A 23,894-nucleotide genomic window follows, 5' to 3' on the forward strand; every position below is an offset into this window, starting at 1 on the left:
TGTTTTAGAACAAAGGACAGATGTGGGAAATTACGCTTTCTGTTGTGCTTTTGTTGTTGTTGTTGTTGTTGCTTTTAACAATGGAACTATAAAAAGTTTGATTTAGATGGGAAAATTAGGTATCAACTATCCTATGGATAGTATTGCAAGCATCCTTTCCGATTTATTTTAGAACCCTTGTGATAAGGGAATATATTGCACTGTCAGCATTCTGATACTGTGACAAATACTTGAGATACCAACTTATGAAGAGAAAAGGTTCATGTTGATTCATGGCTTCAGTAGGTACTGTTGCTTTGAGACCTGTGGTGAGGCAGCAGAGCATGGAGGAGCATACAGAGGAGCAAAACCACTCACCTCATGACTAAAGAAGAGAAAAGCAAGAGAAAAGAGCCAGTGTCACAATTTCCTGCAAGGACATACCCGACAAAAACCTAAAACTTTCCCTTGACCCCCTCCTCTTTAAGTTTCCACCACCTTATAATGCCACGCTGGACACCAAACTTCTAAGACTTGGGTTTCTGGGACATATTCCAGATCCAAATGATCTCAACACCCCTCTTGAGACTCCATAACTTCAGTGCACCACGGGTGGGGCATGCATGTTCACCCTGGGTGTGACTGGGGAAAAGCTACTGCAACACTTCATGCCTTAGTCCACACATAGATATGGGTTCATCTAATACTTTACAGTGTTCGGATGTGAGTTTATGTCTCAGTAAAGTCCTCTGTAACTTCTAAAATACAATACAAATGTTACTTAGCAATATCAAGCCAATGAGATGTGATGAGATTTGTCTTGTCTTATATTTTTCCCCATACAACAAAAATAACATGAAATAGCCTCAAAACACAATATTCAAGAAACACAAACATTTCTCATAGTATACAACCATTTTGATAAAAGTGATTGTATTTAAGAAAAATCTTAAAGAATAGATGCACTAATCTCTAGGGTATATAAATAACTCAAAAAGCTAAACACCAAGACAAAAACAAAAACAAAACTCAATCAATAAATGGGCCAACGACCTGAACAGACACTTCTCAGAAGATGATATACCATCAATCAACAAATACATGAAAAAATGTACATCAACACTAGCAATTAGAGAAATGCAAATCAAAACCACTCTAAGATTTCATCTCACTCCAGTCAGAATGGCAGCTATCATGCATACAAACAACAATAAGTGTTGGCGAGGATGTGGGGGAAAAGGTAAACTCATACACTGCTGGTGGGACTGCAAATTGGGGCAGTCAGCCAATACGGAAAGCAGTATGGAGATTTCTTGGAAAATTGGGAATGCAACCACCATTTGACCCAGTTCTCCCTCTCCTTGGTCTATACCCAAAGGACTTAAAAACATAATATTAGGGCTGGGGATGTGGCTCAAGTGGTAACGCACTCGCATGACATGTGCGGGGGCACTGGGTTCGATGCTAAGAAACAAATAAAATAAAAAATAAAGATGATGTGTCCACCGAAAACTGAAAAATAAATATTAAAAAATTCTCTCTCTCTCCCTTTAAAAAAACCATCATATTACAGGAACACAGCCACATCAATGTGTATAGCAGCACAATTCACAATAGCTAAACTATGGAACCAACCTAGATACCCTTCAATAGATGAATGGATAAAAAATATGTAGCATATTTACACAATGGAATATCACTCAGCAATAAAAAAGAATAAAATCATAGCATTTGCAGGTAAATGGATGGAGTTAGAGAAGATAATGCTAAGTGAATTTATTTAATCCCCCCAAAACAAATGCTGAATACACACACACACACACATATATATATATATATATATATATATATATATACATACATAGAGAGAGAGAGAGAGAGAGAGAGAGAGAGAGAGAGACAGGCTGATTCATAGTGGGATAGGGAGAGGGAGCATGGGAGGAATAGATGAACTCTAGATAGGGCAGAGGGGTCGGGGGGGAAGTGAGGGGGCATGGGGTAATTAATGATGGTGGAAAGTGATGATCATTACTATCCAAAGTACATATATGAAGACACAAATTGGTGTGAATATACTATGTATACAATCAGAGATATGAAAATTGTGCTCTATACGTGTAATATGAATTGTAATGCATCCTGCTGCCATATATAAATAAAAGAAAATTTACCTAAAAAATAATAGATGCCAAATATATGGCACCTATGATCCAATTTTTCACTTGTGCTCCTAAAGCAGACATTACTAATTGATAGCAGCAGTTTCTCAAACTGTCCTGGATGAGCTCACAATCCTCATAATCCCAAGTAGCTGAGAAACCAACATGTAAGAATTAGTGCTTGAATATTATTTCTTTTAGTCAAGTAAAGTCTTGATTGAATTATAGTCAGAAAAGAGAGCAGAGGGCATTCTCCCCTACCCTGCCTCCCCAAAAAAGCCATCATTGCAAAAAACTCTTAATTCAAAAGAGGAAGAATCCTATCTTTAAGCATCTGTAGGAATGAGAATGTGAGTTGTATGGATAGTTAAGTGAGTTTTCTTAACAATGCAACATGGAGTATACTTTAAAAAATGGATTTATTTTGGTACCTCAGATTGCTGATTGTTTAATTTCCTTCAAAATTCAATGTGGCTTCATATCAATTATGTTAGTTTTAAAGTGATGGGTATAAAATGACTAGGTCTGTGCCAAATAATATCTATAAATTCAAGCAAAAATATCCCTAAGTAAAATCAGAACAATTTTGTGAATGGAGTCTAAAATACAGGCAGATACATTAAAGCGCTATACCCCTGTACACACATCGTTACTGGGTCATTGTCAGATACTATTTTCATGCATCATTTTGATGCTACTTAATGCAGGATATGTCGAAAGCTATTATTTGGTCTTTTCAAAAGCACCCAGTAAATAACCTCTGCCCAATTACATGTTTCCTTAGGATAAAAAAGTACAGCCTTTAAGATTTATAATGGTTTTCCTCTGAATGTGTAGCAAAATAGATAAAAATCCTTCTTTTTAACTGGTAAGTACTTAATAGCACATACACTTAGAATGGATAAGTGGTGAGTCAGGAAACAAGTCATAGCTCAGAGGAAAGTTCCCAGCTCTATGCAAAGGTTCAGCTGAGGAGCACCTGAAGGCCAGGTAGGATGAGGATAAAGTGGACATGTTTACCCACTGTGGCTTGAAGCTCACTTTCTGAAAGGTCACAGTGAATCAAATGTGCACAGTGATTGATGAGAAGCAACAGCTCCCCTCCCTCATTCCTTATGAGCCCTGGTATCCTGGGATTTCCCCCTCTGTTCACAAAGGAGTCATTCCACTGGGCTCTACCTACCAAGGGATGGTTAGTTTCACTGAGCCAGATGACAGGATTATGGCACTAAGATATAAAGAAAGTGAACTGTTTTAAGATCAGTATGAAAAAAAACTCACAAAATTCTACTTATTGCTATCCTGTGCATGAGTGTAGTCTTGTGAAGAAGCTATATTTGTATGACCAAGTGGGTAAGGAAGTGTCCTTTTTTGAATACTGGATTCAGATATATTCCATAATGAAGGGCACATGTGACATTTCTCTTCATCTATGGCCCAATAAATGGACACACTTGTTCCAATGACCTAATTCTTTCAGTTTTATTGATTTAATATATGCAGTCCAGAGACCTAGAGACCCAGTCTAGCAAGATGCCAGCTTTTCTTGGACTAGACAATAGGAGCTAGACAGAGGACTGATAACCCTGCACATTCAGACATCCTGGGGGGAGATGTCAGATCTGATCAGATCTAAAAGGCAACCTGATAGAAAAAAAAATGAGACAAAATATTATTTTCCAACCTCCATTAACCATTCTCCAACTTTTTCAATTTTTAACAAGTATGCTTATACAATGTATCTTACATATAACCTTTTGTTGCTTTCAAGTATCTAAATAAATAAATAAATAAATAGAAATGAGCTTTTGAAGAAAATTTGCAGGGAAACTATCCCATGATGTTTAGATATAATTTTAACCCTATTTTAGCCATCTCCCCATAGTAACAAAGAGGGAAGCAGTAGAATATTGCAAGTTTTCTTATTAGAGTTGCACAGATAGACTTGATAACACGTTTCTTCCACTCACTAGTTTATGTAATACCAAATTCTTCATCTAGAAAAAAAGATTATAATAACAGAATCTACTTCACTGGCATTGTTGCAAAATGCAAGGAAATAATGTCTGCAAGTGTGACGTTTCAGTATGATATGTTTTCTGCAAATATTCTATGTATAATGCAAGGTATGATGACTGGCACACATATATCTTTTAAGCTTTCAGTCAAACAGATGTGTGTGTGTGTGTGTGTGTGTGTTTGTGTGTGTGTGTGCATTTAGGGTCCACTATGCACAGGGATATAAAATGAAAATTTTTTTCTAACATTCTCAGATGTCTGAACTCAGATGTCTTCTATTGCTTAGCAAGAGATTTACAGTATGCATGTATATTCATGTAACAGAAAATCCCATCATTATATAAAACTACAATGCACCAATAAAAAATGGTGTAAAAGACACTTATAACACCACCAGCTTGCCTTTAATGGATAAAGACTAATACACGTAACACTGACACTAGCATCCACACCATGGCAATTAGGCAACCTAGAGCTTCTTAACAACCAACCAGCAGAGAGCCAAGTGTTCAAGGAGAAAGTGAGTTTTCTAGGTGTCCATTTCTTGAGGCTGTTGCTCCAAAGGAGGTCACTGCCCAGAGTAATGAGAACAGTTGGGAATCTCTTCTTTTCTCTATTGCCTGAAGGTCAACAGCCATCTGGTCTAACCCATGCTGGCTTTCCAATTGAGAGTGAAAACAGATTTTTCTATCATGTTCAAGAACAAAGGGCATAGATGATTCATGGAAAATGTAGATGACACCGTTGCCTTCATCCATACAATATGTGTACCTCAATTTTCTGTAAATGCATTTATGGGCAAATTTTCCTGCAATTAAAAGGCTGAAGTATGTGGGACATGAGAAAAAGGGGAAAAGATTGAAACTTGCTTTTGGTACCCTGCTGGAATGAAGAGGAAATTAAAAAAATAATGAGAATGTTCTCTTTAGGTAATAAATCCAAGTGCTATCTTTCAAATATGGAGAATAAATTCAGCAGGCTCTACGCTGACGACTCTTTGCAAATCATGAAACAGAAGTTAGACACTTTAGCACTGTGTGCTGTGACCCTTTTTGTCTGTATTTTCATCAAAGAAATCTGGCACTCTGAACAGGGCACTGACCAACAGATTAAAATCACTGACTATGAGTGTCCTTTTATTTTCTTGGCAGGCCACATGCTGATCTAGCAGTCATCTATCCCAGATCTTTCCCAGACATTGGTTAACAAATATTGCCTGGTGATAAAACTGTCCAATTTTCTTATAACAAAAATTATAAACATTTTTTAAAAAATGCTGAGCTTGGGTAAGATATCTTATCAGCATTTAATGTTTCGGACTCATTACAGAGCTTCATTCACCTGGTGAAATGTTTAAAATAAATAAGTACCAAATACCTTGTTCTTTCCAATTTATGGGAGGGATATTGAATATGTTACAATTAATTTCATATGCTGTATTAAGACATTCTACTTCTATGCTCAAAACTACAGGGGTCTCCATAACAGCCTAAGTAATTCCATTTTGCAGTACAAGGAACACTGTTAATGTTCAAAGATTAGAAAATACACCCTCTTTGATCTTTGCTCCTTATTGAAAGACAGCTTTCAGATACGAGGAATGTATTTTTCTTCAAATAGTTGATTTCTCCTAGAATAAGATATGATTAAATAGAATACTCTAGACTTAATAAGGCAACAAAAGAACTGGCAGTTTCTTTTCAGCTCTCTTCATTCTAGCATCTCAGAGCTGTTTGCCTTGGGATTTAGAATTTGAGAGAACAAGTTGCTGACCCTAGAATTGAATAACCACATTCGTTATTTTGGTAATGCCAGTTTTAAAATGGAACGTGTGCCAAAGGCAGGCACAGTTTGCAGAGTGGGCATTTTTGTACAGCTTATTTAAATTGATGGTTCAGCATATAGATTGGGCATCCATACAGATGCTTAAAAAGTGAAAGAAATTATTGGATGCATGGAGTCATGAAACTAGAGACAGAGAAAGAAAAACGATTTTCTTTGTTACTTTCTGCATGGTTTATGACCTTTCTTTTTTAACCCTTGAGTTACTTAATCACTCAGCAGATATTTATTAATAGTCTGCTATTGGCAGATGTAATGGTAGACACTAGAATTTTGTTCTTTTGATGGGGATCATAGTACATTGGTAAGGCTTCTTTGCTAGTCTTTTGGAGCCCCAAGCAGAAGTCTTGACAAATCTCATCCATTAGTCTCTTTAAAATAAGCTTTTGCAAAATTCAAAACATGTCCGATGCATAATTGTGAAAAAGAAACAGCAGAAAACCATAACCATTCTCTTTCTCTCACAAGTTCTGTCAAGTTTTGCTAAACAATTAGAGTGGCCTCATTCCTCTCTGTGGGAATAGACTATATGAGGACATGATGGGAAGGCAGCCATCCGCAAGCCAAGGAGGGAAGGCTCAGGAGAAGCCAAACTTTCCAGCACCTTGATCTTGGATTTTCAGCCTCCAGAACCGTGAGAAAATAAACTTCTGTTTAAGTAACACAGACATTGATACTTTTTCAGGGCAGTCCTGTCAAACCGACAGGAAAGAACAAAAAAATACAGACTATACTTTTTTTTTTTTTTGCAATTGATTAAAACAGGTTAAAAACCCATGCTCTCTTAGACCATAAATCCCACAGCAGGGAAATAAATAATATGCATAATAAAACAGCAAATTACATAATATATGACAAGGTGATAAATTCTATAAAAAGTATAAAATATTTAGGGTTAGGAGCTCAGCAGATCTGGGTGCAGTGAGTTACAGGTTTCAGTATTAAAAAGGATGGGCAGGGAAAGTATTATTGAGAAGGTGCCAGATGCAATCATGAGAGATTGAGAGAGAGGGGGAGTCAGTCATGAGGACAGGTGGAAGGGAGCATTCTAGGCAGAGGCAAGAAGAATGCAAAAACTCAGAGGTAGAGCATGCCTGGAGTGCTAGAGACCCAGCAAGAAGTCAAAGAATCCGGCATGTGATATGAGAACAGAGGAGATGAGACCCAGGCATGACGAGCAGCCCTCCCAAGTGGCACCTTGGAGACCATCGCATGATCTCAGGTGCTACAAGGTAGTGAAGGGCTTCCTCGGTTCCCAGCTTTTTCTTTTGAAGAGTTCACTTTTCCTATGGGGTCTAACCTACTTAAATGATCTTCCACTTACCACTCAGCTTCTATTCCTGATTCTGAAGTTTGATTCACTACCATCATCTTCTTCCACTACTTTATCTTTTTTGAATTGGAAAAATTAATATGTTTCTTCATCAGTACATCCATGAAATATCAAAGAACGGAGCCAAGGATCATAGTGAAAAAAAGATTCAGGCTGTGGGATTTTTGCTGGAGGAAGAACACAAAAAAACATGGCTATAGATAAACACTCCGACTGCTGAGATCTGAGGGGGCAGGCTTGCAGAGGAAGCCAGCAGATTGATGGTGATCTTCTGTACTATTTATGACAGAAATGAGAGCTTAGGTGACCCAAGGAGAGAAAGAGAATCCACTAAAGGAGTGCATACAAAAGCAGCAAAGTATATCCAGTGTTTATTTTGCTGATAACCAGGGCACTCACAAAAATTTCATCTCAATCTATGCATTCCCACAGTATCGTTTTATTTATTAAGTGTCAAAACCTCCATATGATTACAATTCTTAATAAAGAATTTATCTGTTATGGCTTTGGATAACTATTGCTTAGGTAATTAGAGATATGAAAAATGGATACAAAAAAGTCAAAATGCCTTAAATGCACTGATTACTTTCATTTCTAATTATATATCCTCACTCTGACACTCTGGGTTAGGTGTCATTGACCTCATTTTGCATAAACAAGCACACATGGACAAAGTTACTTATTTAAGCTTATATAATTGCAGGGACTGATTCAATCTGAAAACAGAATATATAACAATATTTCAGTCAAAAAGGAACTGCATATACAATGGTAGTCTTATAAGATTATAGAATGGGGCTGAAAAATTCCTACCAGGTAATGACATTGTAGCCATTGTAACATCAAAACATAGTGTAAATTATTCACGTGTCTATAGTTATTTGGTGTAAACAAACCTACTGCACTTCCAGTAAAGTATACAAATATTTATAGCACATTGTACTGGAAAATAAATGACTGTGTCACTGGCTTATGCATTTACTAGATTATGTTTATTATTATTATTTTAAAGCATAGTGCTTCTACTTAAGGAAAAATGTTTGCTATGAAACAATATGCTGTGTTAATTCCAGTGACCAACCGTATACATATTGTGTTTACCATAATTCTTGATTACAATGAGGCCCCATCAAGTGATTGACCTATACCACCATCTAGGTTGATGTAAGTGCACTGTATGTTTGAACAACAATAAAAGAAAAAAGCCTAATTGCCTATTTCTTAGAATGAAGCCACATTGTTAAGTGATGCATGACTATTTCTACTATTTGTACACATACATAACACACATACCACACCATTTCTTCAATCCTTTTGGATCTCCTACTCTACTTTTTATTGTGTTAATCCAAATGCAGAGGTAGAAAATATGAAAGTGGCTTATCTTTAGGATTCCTAACTATCAGGTTCAATGTCTACATCTCATATTGTTTTGAAGGTATAGTGGTTCCACAGCCAGGGAGCTTCAGATCTCAATTCCATTTGCTATGACCTTGAGTTTTCTCATCTGGAAATAGGGGTTACAATAAAACCTACTTTCGTTGATTGTCTAAAGATAACAAATTCTGCCATTCCAAATATACACAGATCTCTGCCATGTGACTTTGCTGATCCTCTTGTAAAAAGATAATCTCTCTGAATCTGGATGAACTCTGTGACTTGCTAGATAAATCAAGTACACTATAAATGGTGCCGTTTGAATGGTCTTGTAGATTCTGAGTTTGCTTTAAAAGTACCATAGAGTAAAGGTGCCCAGAATCATAGCAAGTGAAGCCCCATGTCAAATAATTGAGCCTCATAAACCTTCCAGTTCAGCAAATTTTCCAGCTGAATGAAGTTGAATTAGTAAGCTCAGGAAAAACTAGAGAGACATTTAGTTCTGCATGCCCAGTTACACAAGATGTAATAAATAATTATCAATTTATATCTCTTGGTTTGAGGGTTTTTAAAAGATGGTTTATGTAGCACTTTCTCATAGGAATTTTTAGATAATTAAATAAATAACTACATATAACGTATCTTGAATTGAGTTCCCAGCATATAGTAATTGCTCAATAAGTACTAGCCTTATGTCAAATTGTATTTTGTATCAAGTTGGTTGATGGCTGATCATCACTTAGGTAGAATCCAGTCTTGTGGCATATTCTGGTACAATTAGCTTTCGTTGGCTGATACATATGTGTACTGATTTGGTATATATATATATATTTTTTTTTTCAGTAACGTGTATAGATATATGCATGGGTTTTGATGTAAGCTTGTACAAACACTGTTCAAATATGAATTTTAAGATCTCCATAGTGATATCAAGTCTTCTAGGTATAAATAATGATTTATAAATGTTTTCTATTGATTTTTTATATAACTTTTTATTTTCTTTAAAGGGGTATGCACAGTGATTGTTTAGGTAACAATACCAAGGAATACATTTATTTCTCTGGCCACTTACTTTAATTTGAACCAAGTAGAAATCTCACACAATATCTTTTAGAAGATTTTTTTCATTTTTCTTATTAGTAATTTTTTATTAATATATGACAGCAGAATGCATTACAATTCTTATTACACATATAGAACACAGTTTTTCATATCTCTGGTTATATACACAGTATATTCACACCAATTCATGTCTTTATACATGTACTTTGTATAATAATGATCATCACATTCCACCATCATTAATAACCCCATGCCCCCTCCCTTCTCCTTCAACCCTTCTGTCCTATCTAGAGTTCATCTATTCCTCCCAGACTCCTTATATCAAAAACATCTGGCATTTGTTTTTTGCAATTGGCTAACTTCATTTAGCATTATCTTCTCTAAATCCACCCATTTGCCTGCAAATGCCATGATTTTATTCTCTTTTATTGCTGAGTAATATTCCATTGTGTATATATGCCACATTTTTTTAAATTCATTCATCTATTGAAGGACATCTAGTTTGGTTCCACAGTTTAGCTATGGTGAATTGTGCTGCTATAAATATTGAGGGCTGTGTCCCTGCAGTATGCTGTTTTTAAGTCCTTTGGGTATAGACTGAGGAGGGGGATAGCTGGGTCAAATGGTGGTTCCATTCCCAACTATCTCTATGGGATGTGCAATCACTATGCTATTGTGAATATCAACCCTAAAGGTGGGAACCCCAACATTAGAACTCTGAAAGTCCAGACAAGACACAGGAATATTCCTACTTTCCTCAGAAACTGAATTAAATATCCTTTTATTGTCCCACTTCCCAATCCCTTTTAATCTCACAGTCATCCTTCACAGGAACAGCCAATCTCTTGCCATCATCCATCGCTAATTTCTGGAACTACCCTACACCTTTCTTTTGCCACCTAAATGCCATTGTATACAAAAATAACCATATAAATGGATAAAATATTTTCACACTCTCAACTTCACCTACTACTGTATTTGTATCTTTGTGCTCCATCTTTGAACTCTTATGATCCCTTAAATCTTTTTTACTGGGTTCTGATTGCCCTAGATTCTACTCTTGCATGGGCTGCTGAAGAGATGGTGAAAGGCATAAAGAAAGGTTTTGTTTTCTTCCCTTCATGTAATAAGAACAAAGAAACTAAGAGCTGTCAGACTGCAAAACTAGCTCCACTGCTTCACACATTTTCTAAACTCCTCTACTTGACTCAGGGATCCTAGGGCCAGGCCTGGCGTGGGGTATGTGGAATGGCCTTGTATTCTGCTGGGACCTACTTCAGTGCATTGGGAGTAAGAGTCTTAATAGAGCTGGGAGAAAAGTTTTGAAATGACCTTTTCAATTAGCATTTTTTGTATCATGGGCATTTTCTGATCCAGCCAAGAAAATGTCCATATGAACAAATGTTTATCAAGTAATAATTGCTCCACCACTAATCCTCATTTCATCCCTAGGATGCAGGATTTTTAAATGTCCATAGCATAAAAATGGTCACTCAAAGTTTCACATCATAGAGCTAAGCAATAAATTCAAGGGTGAAGTTAACATCAAAACTTGATACACCTGAAACCTCCTATGTGTGTGTGTGTGTGTGTGTGTGTGTGTGTGTGTGTGTATGTGTGTGTGTGTGTGAATTAGATGGGATTAAGACAAGGAAAATAGTATTAAATTGGAAATTATAACTTAGAGATGAGATAAGGGTTCTGAGTGTGGAGATATATGGCATAATATGGACCTAGGGAGACTGTCTGAGCCTCTTGGCCCATTATGAGATCTTTTGGTTAATACTCATGGCATTGGGGCATGATTGTGGAGGGATGATAAGCACTCAGCTCAATTGCACCCACAGTTCCTCTGGCATTCAATCTTATCCCAAGCTATTGTTATCCAACTCTTTTCTCTATAAACCCATTTGAGCTCTTCTCCCAGTAGAGAAGAGTTCCTCCTGCAGCAGGACAAATATCCAGACATCATGAGCTGGCTAGATGAACAACCAGACTTCTTCACAAATGAGAGTCACATGCTCAAGGACAGAGGACTCATCCAAACTCACCAAATCCGCTGACCCTTCCTTGAATCTGCAGATTCACATAAAGAAGTAATATAGATATTTTTTGAAAGTGTTTTAAGGGACTTAAGATCATAGGTGATGCCATTGGTTCATTCCCATTGGATGGACTCTCAAGCTGGCCAAAGAAATGATGTAAAGTAATAGAATTTGTTTCTTTGGACTTCAAGGTGTGAGCCTGAAACTTGGGTTCTTGGTAAGGGACTGGCAGTATATTATGATGATCAGAAAGACTGAATCTGGCAAGATATTGCCTTACATTAGCAGAAGTCTCCTGAGTGGGAACAATGCCCAGATAAAATTATGAAGATAATTTTTGTGGAGGAAAAATTTGTAACCTAGAAAAATGACAATAAAAAGAAATGCTTGTTAAATTTAAGGGTGTTGAATAAAAGGATGATGGAAGCAACACAAGATACACAAATCACATTAAACTGATCATGTGACTTTTTCTTTTCACGTATTCATAAAATAGTAAATGAGAAACAGGGTAATCTTTAATTTCAAGAACCATTCATAAAACTCCAAAGTTTCCATTTATGGGCAGTGTTTTTTAAAAATTTGTTCTAATTATTTATACATGACAGCATAATGCATTTTAATTTATTGTATACAGAGCACAACTTTTCATTTCTCTGGTTGTACACAATGTAGAGTCACACTATATGTGCAGTCATACATGTACCAATGGCAATGATGTTCACCTCATTCCACCATCTTTCCTACCCCTGTGACCCCTCCTCACCACTACCTCCCCTTTGCCCAAAGTTCCTTCATTCTCCCCACCACCCCCTGCCCTGCCATTATGGGTCAAGATCCACTTATCAGGGAAAACAGTTAGCCTTTGTTTCTCTGGGAATAGTTTACTTCACTTAGCATGATATTCTCCAACTCCATCTATTTACCTAAAAATGCCATAATTTTATTTTCTTTTAATGCTGAGTAATGTGGCATTGTGTATATGCACCACAGTTTCTTTATCCATTCATCAGTTGAAGGGCATCTTGGTTGGTTCTACTGTTTAGCTATTGTGAATTGAGCTTCTATAAACATTGACGTGGCTGTGTCACTATGGTATACTGATTTTAATTCCTTTGGGTATAGACCCAGGAGTGGAGTAGCTGGGTCAAATGGTAGTTCCAATCCAAGTTTTCTAAGAAATCTCCATACTTCTTTCCAGATTGGCTGCACCAATTTGCAGTCCCACCAGCAATGCATGAGTATACCTTTTTCTCCTCATCCTCACCAACACTTATTATTACTTGTATTCTTGATAATTGCCATTCTGACTGGAGTGAGATGAAATCTTAGAGTAGCTTTGATTTGCATTTTTCTAATTACTAGAGAAGTTGAACATTTTTTCATATATTTATTGATCAATTATATATCTTCTTCTGAGAAGTGTCTGTTCAGCTCATTAGTCCATTTATTGATTGAGATGTGGGGTTTTTTAAAATTCTTTATGTATCCTGGAAATTAGTGTTCTACCTGGTGTGCGTGTAGTAAAGATGTTGTCCCACTCTGTGGGCACTCTTTCAATATTATTGATTGTTTCCCTTGCTGAGAAGAAGCTTTTAACTTTGAATCCATGCCATTTATTAATTCTTGATTTTATTTCTTGTGTGTCAGGAGTCTGGTTAAGGAAGTCAGGACCTAATCTGACATGATAAAGATTTGGGCCTACTTTTTCTTCTATTAGGTGCAAGGTCTCTGGTCTAATTCCTAGATCCTTGATTATGGGCAGTGTTGAAATGTGCTCTAAGAGCACAGCTAGGTGGATTTGCCCCAGGGAGTGCATATATTCATATTATTCCATGAGAAGTCTCTAGTAGCATTCCAGAGATCCTTTCTTCATCTGGGTCTGTGTAAAATTTTACCGAGGAGTTAGATTGAGTCATAAATCACATCCCTTCCAACTTTGTGACTGACTCAAAATCCAAGATTAATGGCAAATACTAAAATAATAGAACCAGGATTGAAAATGATATGGACAGGCTAAAAGGAAGACTTGGAACCTATGAGATAAATTGTAGCAGGGGTAAAAACAATGATCTGCAGTTAGCTTCAGAAAGTCAGGCTACCTGAGAGCAGAATGCATCAGCCAGACTTCAAACAGCACAAGGGTTCAGGTACTAGAAATTCAATGTGAGCCAACAGGCTGACCTGGCTGGAAAAAATAAGGCCAAATGATCTTGGACTATACAAACAAAAGCATAATGTGCTAATGAACAAATACAGAACCTATGGAACTCTTGACTTTGTAAATAATATCTATACTTGAACTACTATCTGCAGTTGGATGCTACATTGGTTTCAGGACATCCACAAAGAATTCTACAATTCTCATCAGGAGAAGAAGAAATAAGACAAAGGGTTTGTTTGTTTGTTTGTCTTTTAGCTTGAGAAAGGGGAAACAATTGTCTTCAAACATGTTTGGGAACTTTCAAAATGTAAGGGCAAAAATTCCTATGTTATTTGGTTTCAGAATACAATGTCAGAAGACTTTGTTAAAAGATAAATGCAAGGTTGATAGAGAATAGGCCTTTCTAATAATTTCAGCTGTCCCATGATTCCTTAGGTTATTCGTATATTAGTGAGCTTTTCTTCCTCTGAGAATTTAAGCCCCGGTTGAATTATTTCCATACAGCCGTGTTATAAGGGAATTCCACCACAGTGTGAGAGATGAGACTGGAAATTCTGAAACCTCTTTCCATCTCTAAGAGTTCATGATTTGTATTCCACAGCCCTCATTGGAAAGCTGACATTTTCAGTTAAAATGTAGCTATGTACCTACAAGGAAGTGTGTGTGTGTGTGTGTGTGTGTGTGTGTGTGTGTCCAAGTAAGTGTGAACAAACACAAAAACAGGTGCACACCTAAAGGAGCCAGGTCACACCATGGAAAAAGCACACAAATGGAGGAATAGGATGTCCTGTTCTTCTCTTCTCTGGCTTCTGTCACCTCTTTTCTATAACTTTGCATGTAAATTCACTGCCCTGAGTGCAGTTGGAAATATTCTTCTCAGCAAACTTGACCATGTGCAGCAGAAACCTGAGCTTAAAGATAAGGTGGCACATAAACAGAACAGGAGAGAAAGAAGTGTAGGCATAGAGCTGGCAAAACAAACTTTACCCCAAACTGAACCCCCACAACACTGAAATCTCTCCTGTGTACCTCTGAGCAATAATATTGTCATAGAAAGCACAAAAGGCATTCTTTCAAAATAAAACACAGCTGAGATGGAAAATTTTGCCCATTGTTGCATTTGAAGCCAAGAAATTGCATTGTGTTTTCTTGGGTGGGGGAGGGGGAAACAGTACTTTTTCCCCATAAAGCCACCAACTATTTTCACAGAAAGAAACTCAGAAATAAAGGATATTCTTGCATTTCTCATTTCTGTAAGTTTCTATGAGGTTTTCATCTTTTTTGATTTTGTCATAGGTAAGGATTTTTCCCCCCATATAGCTGCAATTTCAACCTTCTGAACATTAAGCAGATATAAATTATCTACAAGGCTAAAAAGTCTTTGATTAACAAGCTAGGGAATTGCAGGTATTAAAATTGCCCCCCAGAGGGAGCCCATATCGTTCCATGAATGCATTAGACATCTACTTTGAATTACAAAGAAAAATTAATTAAAAAGTATATGTTTATAAGTAATGTGTGTTCCCCTGAGTTCATTCTAAAAGCCACATATATGCAGAATCTAATAAAAATTAAATTACTTTAGCTGCATATTTTACTTAAGCAACATGAGGAAAAAAAGATAAAAGCAGGTGCTACCTAATGTTTCCTTCAAGAGCTTTCTCAATGCCCCCAACAGATCTGAATAGATCTTAATACTCCTGCACCCACTGGAGAATTCCGTGTGTGTGGCTGAAACAAGGATTTGCAGCTACCTTACAAAAGGGTGATTCGGAGCTGCTGGGAGCAGCTCTGCTTCCAATCTATCTGCCTGCCGTACCCTGAGTTATTCTGGCCATGTCCACATGGTTTCAGCAGAGCTGGTCATGATAGAAAGATTCGGCAAGCTCGATTTACAAGGCGTCATCTATGCTGGGAAATAGCAGGCAGCACTGCTGATTGTTGGCCATTTTAACAAGCCCAACCTCAGGCGCAGTCTTCCCTTCTCGTCTGATCTATCAGACAGCGTGGCCTTAGCATCTTGAGATGTGTGCGAGGCTAGAAGCAATAAAAGTGTTATGACATCCAACACTTTCCCATATTTTGTTTATTCCATAGATATCTCATTTCGTTAGCTTTTTGTGCCTTTTTTTCCCCCTCCCTGTGCTTTTTCCCTTTCAGTTACCATGGAAACAATTTCCCTGGTAGGGGAGGAGCCTAATGGCATCCAGGAGTGTGAAGTAAAGTCAATTTATATCATGGTTTGTGAAATATTGGGAGTTTGTAATGGTTGTTATCGCCACATATGGTAAATCAATCTCTCTCTCGAGCAAATTTCTAAATATTGATATGAGTATGGGAGTGATAGAATTATATAGAACCACGCAACTCAGCAACTTGCATGGCAACCATGAGGATCTACATTTCTATTTTGTTTTGCAGGCACAAATAGAAAAAAAAAAAAAGGAAGAAAGAAAAAAAAACAAGAGGAAAAAAATGTACCCTATGTTTTTAAAATCTGTGTTAAATTCTCCAACTAATCTCTAACATAAAGTATATGATTGTTTTAATTATACAAATTTAATTATACAAAATTCACTCGTAGAGGGTATATATGTGTGCAAATGTGTAGTGTTTTACATATAGCTTATATATAGTACAGTAGCTATGCCATCTCCATTCTCACTACTAACATTCTCACTTGAAATCAACTGGTATTTGGACAACTGTGTTAATCCAGAAAATGCAAGGTTTTAAAAGTTTGTCAAAATATGTGCACTTCACACAAGCGAGGAAGGTGATTACATCTTCAGGTTTTAAAATAGCCTGGTTTGTTCTCCTTGTCTAAAACCCAAATTTGTTTATTTGGTTTTGCTTGTAGCTTGTTCTGCTCTCTGTTTTCTCTCAAAGAGACGTGAATGATGAGACGACAAAATATTGGATTATTTGTGCTCTTGAAACAGATGCCACCTGAGTTGTGACAGGTATTTTAAGTATAATCTTGTGCATTCATTTAACACTCTCATTTGAAAAATTTCAAACCTTGGGCATATTCTTGTTCATTTACCACTGAAATGAGTCACCTCTTGGGTGTAAAGAGATTGCTGAGAATAAAATAGGGCTGGAATGCAGGTGTAGTGGAAGGATAGAGCGGATTTATAACTGTCCTGAAGAGCTTGCCTTGCTTCAAACTTAGAGAGGGTGGGGATATTCTGAGTTTTCTTTCTCCTTCAAAAGGCACCCTATGTTAACTATAAAGAATGTAGGAATTGTGGTGTAGCTGACATTTTTTTTTTTTTTAACGGCAATTGTTCGTATTTGTCCTCTGGTGAAGCACTGTAAGAGCTAACTAGATCTTCTTTTTTGGATTTGGGAAAATGTTTAATACCTTATTATCTTTTGAGATGAAGATTTTCCAGCTTTAAAAAAAAGTAGCTGGGAAAGGAATTTTTTAAAAAAATTAATTTGTTCTTTTTAGATATACATGACAGTAGAATGTATTTTGACATATTATACATACATGGAGTATAACTTATTCTAATTAGGCTCCCATTTTTGTGGTTTAACATGATGTGGGCTTACACTGGTCGTGTATCAAATAGGAAAGAACGTAGGAAACTTATGTGCAACTCATTCTGTCTTTCCTATTCCCATTTTCCTCCCTTTGGGGAAGGAATTTTAAAGTAAACATTCAAAAAGATGATTTGAGATCTTTACAAATTGAAACATTAAAACAAGAAATTCTATGTAATTAAAGTAGGAGAACACCTGGTGAGAGGGGATGGAAGATGCCTGGGTCAGTGGTTTGACCAAACTCAAAAGTTACCACCAATTTTATCAGAAATCCCAAGAGTCAGGATCCTGACCTTCACAGTGCTCCATCTTTTCCCTCCTCTTTGTCCTATTTGGCCCTAAGAAATGCTGCTTGAAAGGGCTACCACCATTCTGTCCTTGCTTTATTTGTACCACATGAGTCGGTTTTACAATTGCTTCTCACTGAAAGAGTCAATTCAGTGCCAAGTCTGCTGTAACGTACAGGGAATCTTACGCGCCTGGAGAGCAGGTTCACAACAGCTTCTGCATCCTGAACAGGTTGGAGAAGTAAATTCTCAGAAAAAGCCTGAGGCTGGTGCACAGAGCATGAGGTATCTTGGCCAGGATGAGTAGAGGAAACAGCCTCTTCCTCTACATGAGTTCTTATGCAATTGGAGGATTTTGTGATCCAATTCTTTGAGAGAAGCATGTGCAGTATATATGTTTCCCCAGAGCAGACAGGTAACCAGCCTTGTCCTTCAGAGGTTTTATGATGCACAGGGTAAAAATAACCTATTTGTTGCATCAGTTTTCTCCATTATGCTTGTTTACACTATTAAAATAAGCCCAGTGTTTTTTTTTTTCAAACACACTTTATTTTATTTTTCATTATTTATAAGATAAATTATGTCTGGAACAGGGCAGGGGCTGACATGACTATTGGTCTACCCTGAAGATGCATACAGGCAGGAAGTGGTATGGCTTCCTTGGGTCCTCTCTCTGACAAAACAGGGGCCACCCAGGGAACTTCCTGAAACCAGTGACATTTGTTCGGATCGCTCCAGTGAGACCCTATTGGTATCAGCACAGCTCAGAAACCAGGTACTATCGCTGTGTGTATCCTTAGTAAGGTCAGTGGAATCAGGATGTATTACTTCCCCTCAGCTCCATAATGAACTTGATGCACATCAGACAGGAGATAAGAAATTATTTGAATACATTATTCAAGGTTAATAAAAGAGAGAATACAGGTTTTGTTTTTCCTCTTTTTTTCTTAAGTTTTTTTTTTTTTTTTTTTTTTTACTTTTTAACACTATGGTGTTTAATAAGTAAGATGGGAAATGATCCAATGTTCTCTCTCTGATTATCATTTGCTTGTTTGGCTTACGTTTTAGAGGGATAAAGATCATAGATGATATGAGGGAAAGGAAATGTTGAAGAGCCTGAATCTGATCTAGAGGATAGTCCATAATCTTGTTCAAAGATCCATCTTCTGTCCAGAGATGTGGGTATATTCACATACATCAAACAGGGCAGAGATACCTTATTTAAAATTTTCAGTTATTTAGTCTTGGTGAGTTACATCTGGTTCATGTCAGCTTTGATTCTGTGCCTGCTCTTGATTTAATGTAGGTGGACATCCAACTCCACTTACTGCCTGGTGGACTGGAGGTTTTTCCTCTTCCTATGGCAAGAAGAACAGGAATAGCCACATTTGGGTAATAGTAGAAAGAACATCTTGCTGTCCAGGAAGTCAAGGAAAAAACAAAAGCCAAGAAGGGGGATGGATAAGTGGCATTTATAAAGACAGGAGCCTAAATTACACACAGGAAGACAGATCCTAATACCTGAAGCAGGCAATTTTGGGACACAGGATGGAGGTATTGGGGCCAGATGTGTGGATTTAATGCTAGGGGTATCACAGGTATGTCCAGAGTTGTTGTAGATAGGAGTTAGGGGTGTGATTCAGGTTAGTCCCAGTGTGGGATTGGCAAACTGAGAGGACCTGCCAGTACTCATAATGTGTTTAGGTCTGACTTTTAAATTACACATTTTATTTTTTTATTTCACAATTCCATCAAGTCTGACTTTTTAATTATACTTTTTATATTGTGATAATGCTAAATTTACATAATTACATAAAAGAAAATAAGGAGAGCTCATGTACTTTTTGTTCATATTCTTCTAGTGATAACATTGTAAAAACTGTAGTAAATATCCCAACCAAGACATCAGAATTGATGCAGTCAAGGTACAGAATATTTCCATCACCATAAGATCCTACAGTTGTCATTTTAGAGCTCCCTCCTCCCGTCCCTCCTCTCCCCTTCCTTCCTTATCTGTATAACCACCATGCCATCCTTTATAATGTCATCAGTTCAAGAATATTATATAATGGAGCCTGATAGTATGTAATCTTTGCATATTGGTTTTTGTCTCTCAGCATAGTTCTTTAGAGATTCATCCAGGTTCTTGTATGTATGAATGGATTGTTCCTTTCTATTGCTAAATAGTATTTTTTTTTGGTGTGAATTTACAACAGACTCTAATTATTCAATCATTTCCATTGAAGGACATTTGGGATCTTTCCAGGTTTTGGCTATTGTACTAGGTAAATTAATTCACATTTTATACATGAGCTTATATAAACTTCATGGACAGATATTTGTGTGAACATAAGTCAGCCTTTCTCTAAATAAGTACATACTAGTGAAAATTGCTAGGTTTTATAGTAGTTGCACATTTGCACATTGAGATTATTAAGAAAATATCAAACTGTTTTCCAAGTTGCTACAACATTTTACATTCCCACAAGTCAGGCAAGGGTGATCCAGTTTCTTTGGATCCTCACCAGCTTTTGTTATTGCCACAATTTTTATTTTGTCAATTCTGATATGTATAGTAATATCTCATTGTGGTTTTTAGTTGCATTTCCCTACTGGGTGAGGATGTTCATCATCTTTCTGTATATTTATTTTCATTAAGTGTCTCTTCAAAAAAACTTTTATTCATTTTCTAATTGGATTGTGTATTTTTACTGATAAGTTTTGAAAAGTCCTTTCTATTTTCTAGATACTAGCCTTTTTCAGATATGTGGTTTGTAAAAATTTTCTCCCACAGAATTGCTTGTCTTTTCATGCTCCTAAAAATGTGCTCCATGAAACAGAAGTGTCCAGGTTGTCTATATTTCCCTTTATAGATCATACTTTCATTGTCAAATCTAAAGAACTTGGACTTAGCTCTAGATCTTGAGGAGTTTTTCCCTTACATATCTCTCTCAAAAAGTTTTGTTTTATAGTTTGCATTTTTTTAAGCAAGTTGTAAAACATAGGTCAAAGTTCACTTTTTTTGCATATGAGTGCTGAATATACTAGAACAGTTTGTTGAAAAGGCTATCTTTTCTCCAATGAATTACTTTTGCACCTTTGTCAAAACTCAACTGGGTCTATTTTTGTGTTCTCTCATCCATTACATTGATTTATGTTTTCATCCATTTATAACACTGTATAGTTATTTTTTAATTTTTTTTTTAGTTGTAGATGGACACAATACCTTTATTTTATTTTTATGTGGTGCTGAGGATTGAACGCAGTGCCTCACATGTGCGAGGTGAGTGTTCTACCAGTATTGTTCCTTTACTGTAGCTATATAACTGTCTTCAAATCAGTTAGATAAACTGATTCCTTTCTTCTTATATAATTATCTTTTTTTACTATTCTAGTTTCTATATCTTTTACATAAATTTTTTAAAAAAACATTGTGTATACAAAAATTATTGCTAGAATTTTGATAGGAATTGTGTTAAACCTGTATACCAATTGACAAAAAATTTACATCTTTAATATATTGAGTTTTTGTATCCATGAACACTATATGCATCCCAAATTATTTAATTCTTTAAAAAATATTTTTCATTAGTGTTGTGTAGTTCTTACATTAAAATACTATATATATTTTACTATATTTCCACTTTTACTTTTTGCAGTTGTAAATGGTATCATATTTTTAATTTTAGTATCCACATATTTATTGCTAGCATATAGAAGGCAATTGGATTTTATATTTTATAATACATTTTTGAACATGATAAACTTATTTCTTAGTTCTAGGTGCTTTCTTTTGTATAAAAATTATATCATGCAAACAGGGACAATTTTCTTTCATCCTTTTCCATCAGTATGAATTTAACTATCTTCTTTGGCCTTGTACCTACTAGAATTTGCAGCACTTTGTTGATGAAAAGTGGTAAGAGATAACATTTTACCTGGTACCTGATTTTAGGGATAAATGTGAAAGATTTCACCATTAAGCACAATGTAAGCTGTAAGATTTTTTAAAATAATCTTTACTAAATTGAGGAAGCTTCATTCTGTTTCTATTTCTATTTTTGAGAGTTTTCATTATTAGGATGAATGGATATTGAGTTTTGTAAAGTGCTTTTCTGTATCAATTGATATGAACACTGTGTTTTCTTCTTTAGTCTCTTATTATAGTAGATTGTATTGATTTATTTTCAAATATTAAACTAGACATATGTCCATGAAATAATTCCCATTTGTTCATGGTATAAAATCATTGTGTATATTCATTAATTCTATTTACTAATATTTTCTTAAATAGTTTTGTATCAATATTCAGGAGACATATTTGGTATTTTCTTTCTTTTTATTTTTACTACCTTTGTGTGCCTTGGTATCAGGGTGATACCAACTTCATAAAATGAGTTGGAAAGTGTTCCCTTCCATTCTATTTATTAGAAAACTTTGTGTAGAAGTAGTGCTGATTTTTCTTTAAACATTTAATAGAATTCTCCAGTAAACTAATTAGGTCTAGAGTAATCATTTGGGGGAGTTTTTAAATTATGAATTAAATTTCTTATACAGTTATTTGACTATTCAAATTATATTATTCATGTTGAATGACTTATGTTTCGTGTTTTGAGGACTTGTCCATTTCATCTAAGTTATCAGGTTGATATATTTAGCATTGTTGTAGAATCGCCTTCAAATATTTTTGGTGTTTGCAGTGATATGCCAAAATATATTTGTAGTGATATTCCTTGTTTTATTTGTGATTTTGGTAGGTGTTATGATTTGGGTTTGAGGTGTCCACTCCAAAGTTCCTGCATTTATGCAACACTATTCAGAGATGAAATGATTGAATTATGAGAGCTATAACCTAATCAGTCCATCCTAGTCTGGATGGACTGACTGGGTGTTAAGTATAGACAGGTTAAGCATGGTTGGAGGAGGTGGGTCACTGGGGGCATGCCCTGGAAGGGTGCATCTTCCCAGAAGCCACTGTCCCCCTTTCCATGTGTCTCTCCATCCCTCCCCATCTCCCTCCTTCCCTCCCCATCCTGGTCACTATGAGAGGAGCAGCTTTCTGTCTCTCAGCCCTTCTCCCATGGTGTGCAGCCTCACCTTGGGCCCACAACAATGGAGTCAGCCAATTATGGATTGAGACTCTGAAACCATGAACCCCAAATAAACTCCTCCTTTTCTAATTTGTTCTTGTCAGGTTACAGCCATGCAAAACCTGACTAAAACAGTAGGTATGTCTCCTCTCCTTTTTCTTTGTTAGTCCTACCAAAAGCTCAATTTCATTAATCATATTCATTGACCTTTTCTAAAAGTAAGCTTTTTGTTTTATCTTCTTCATTTTTTTCCAATTTTTCAATATCATTTATTTTTTGCATTTATATATATTATTTCCTTTCTTCTGCTTGTTTTGGGTTCATTTCATTCTTATTTTCCTAGTTTCCTGAGGTTATTGATGTAAGAGTTTTCCTCTTTTATAATATAGAGAAATTAATGTGATAAATTTCCCTCTCAGAACTGCTTTAGTTGCTTCATCCATTTTGATGTACTGGTTTTTTTTTTTTGTTTTCTTCAATTGTACATATTTTTTTTCTCATTTCTCTTCAGACCAATTTCTCTTTGACAAATGGATTATTTAGAAGAGTGTTGTTTCCAAATGTTTAGAAAATTTTCTCTTGTCCCTTGATTACTGGCTTCTTGTTTGATTCTGTGTCACAGAGCACACTTACACTGTATGTCTTTCATTATTTTAAATCAGTTGAGGTCTATTTAATGGCCCAGGATATGCTGTATCTTGCTGTATGCTTTGTGGGCCCTTGGAAAAGCATGCATGCTGATGTTCTTGGATGATATTCTGTAAATATAAGATCAGATCCTGTTTTGGGATGACACTTTGTCTTCTTTATCCTTGATGATTTCACATCTAGTTCTTCTATCAGTTTTTTATTAGTTTAATTGATTTTATTTTTTAAAAATACAAAAGCATAATGCATTACAGTTCTTATTACACATATCTTTGTATATAGAGTATGTTCACACCAATTCATGCCTTTATATATGTACTTTTTTGCATTACAATTC

Source organism: Ictidomys tridecemlineatus, chromosome 7 (genome assembly GCF_052094955.1).
Source record: "Ictidomys tridecemlineatus isolate mIctTri1 chromosome 7, mIctTri1.hap1, whole genome shotgun sequence".
In the NCBI taxonomy this organism is placed as follows: Eukaryota; Metazoa; Chordata; class Mammalia; order Rodentia; family Sciuridae; genus Ictidomys; species Ictidomys tridecemlineatus.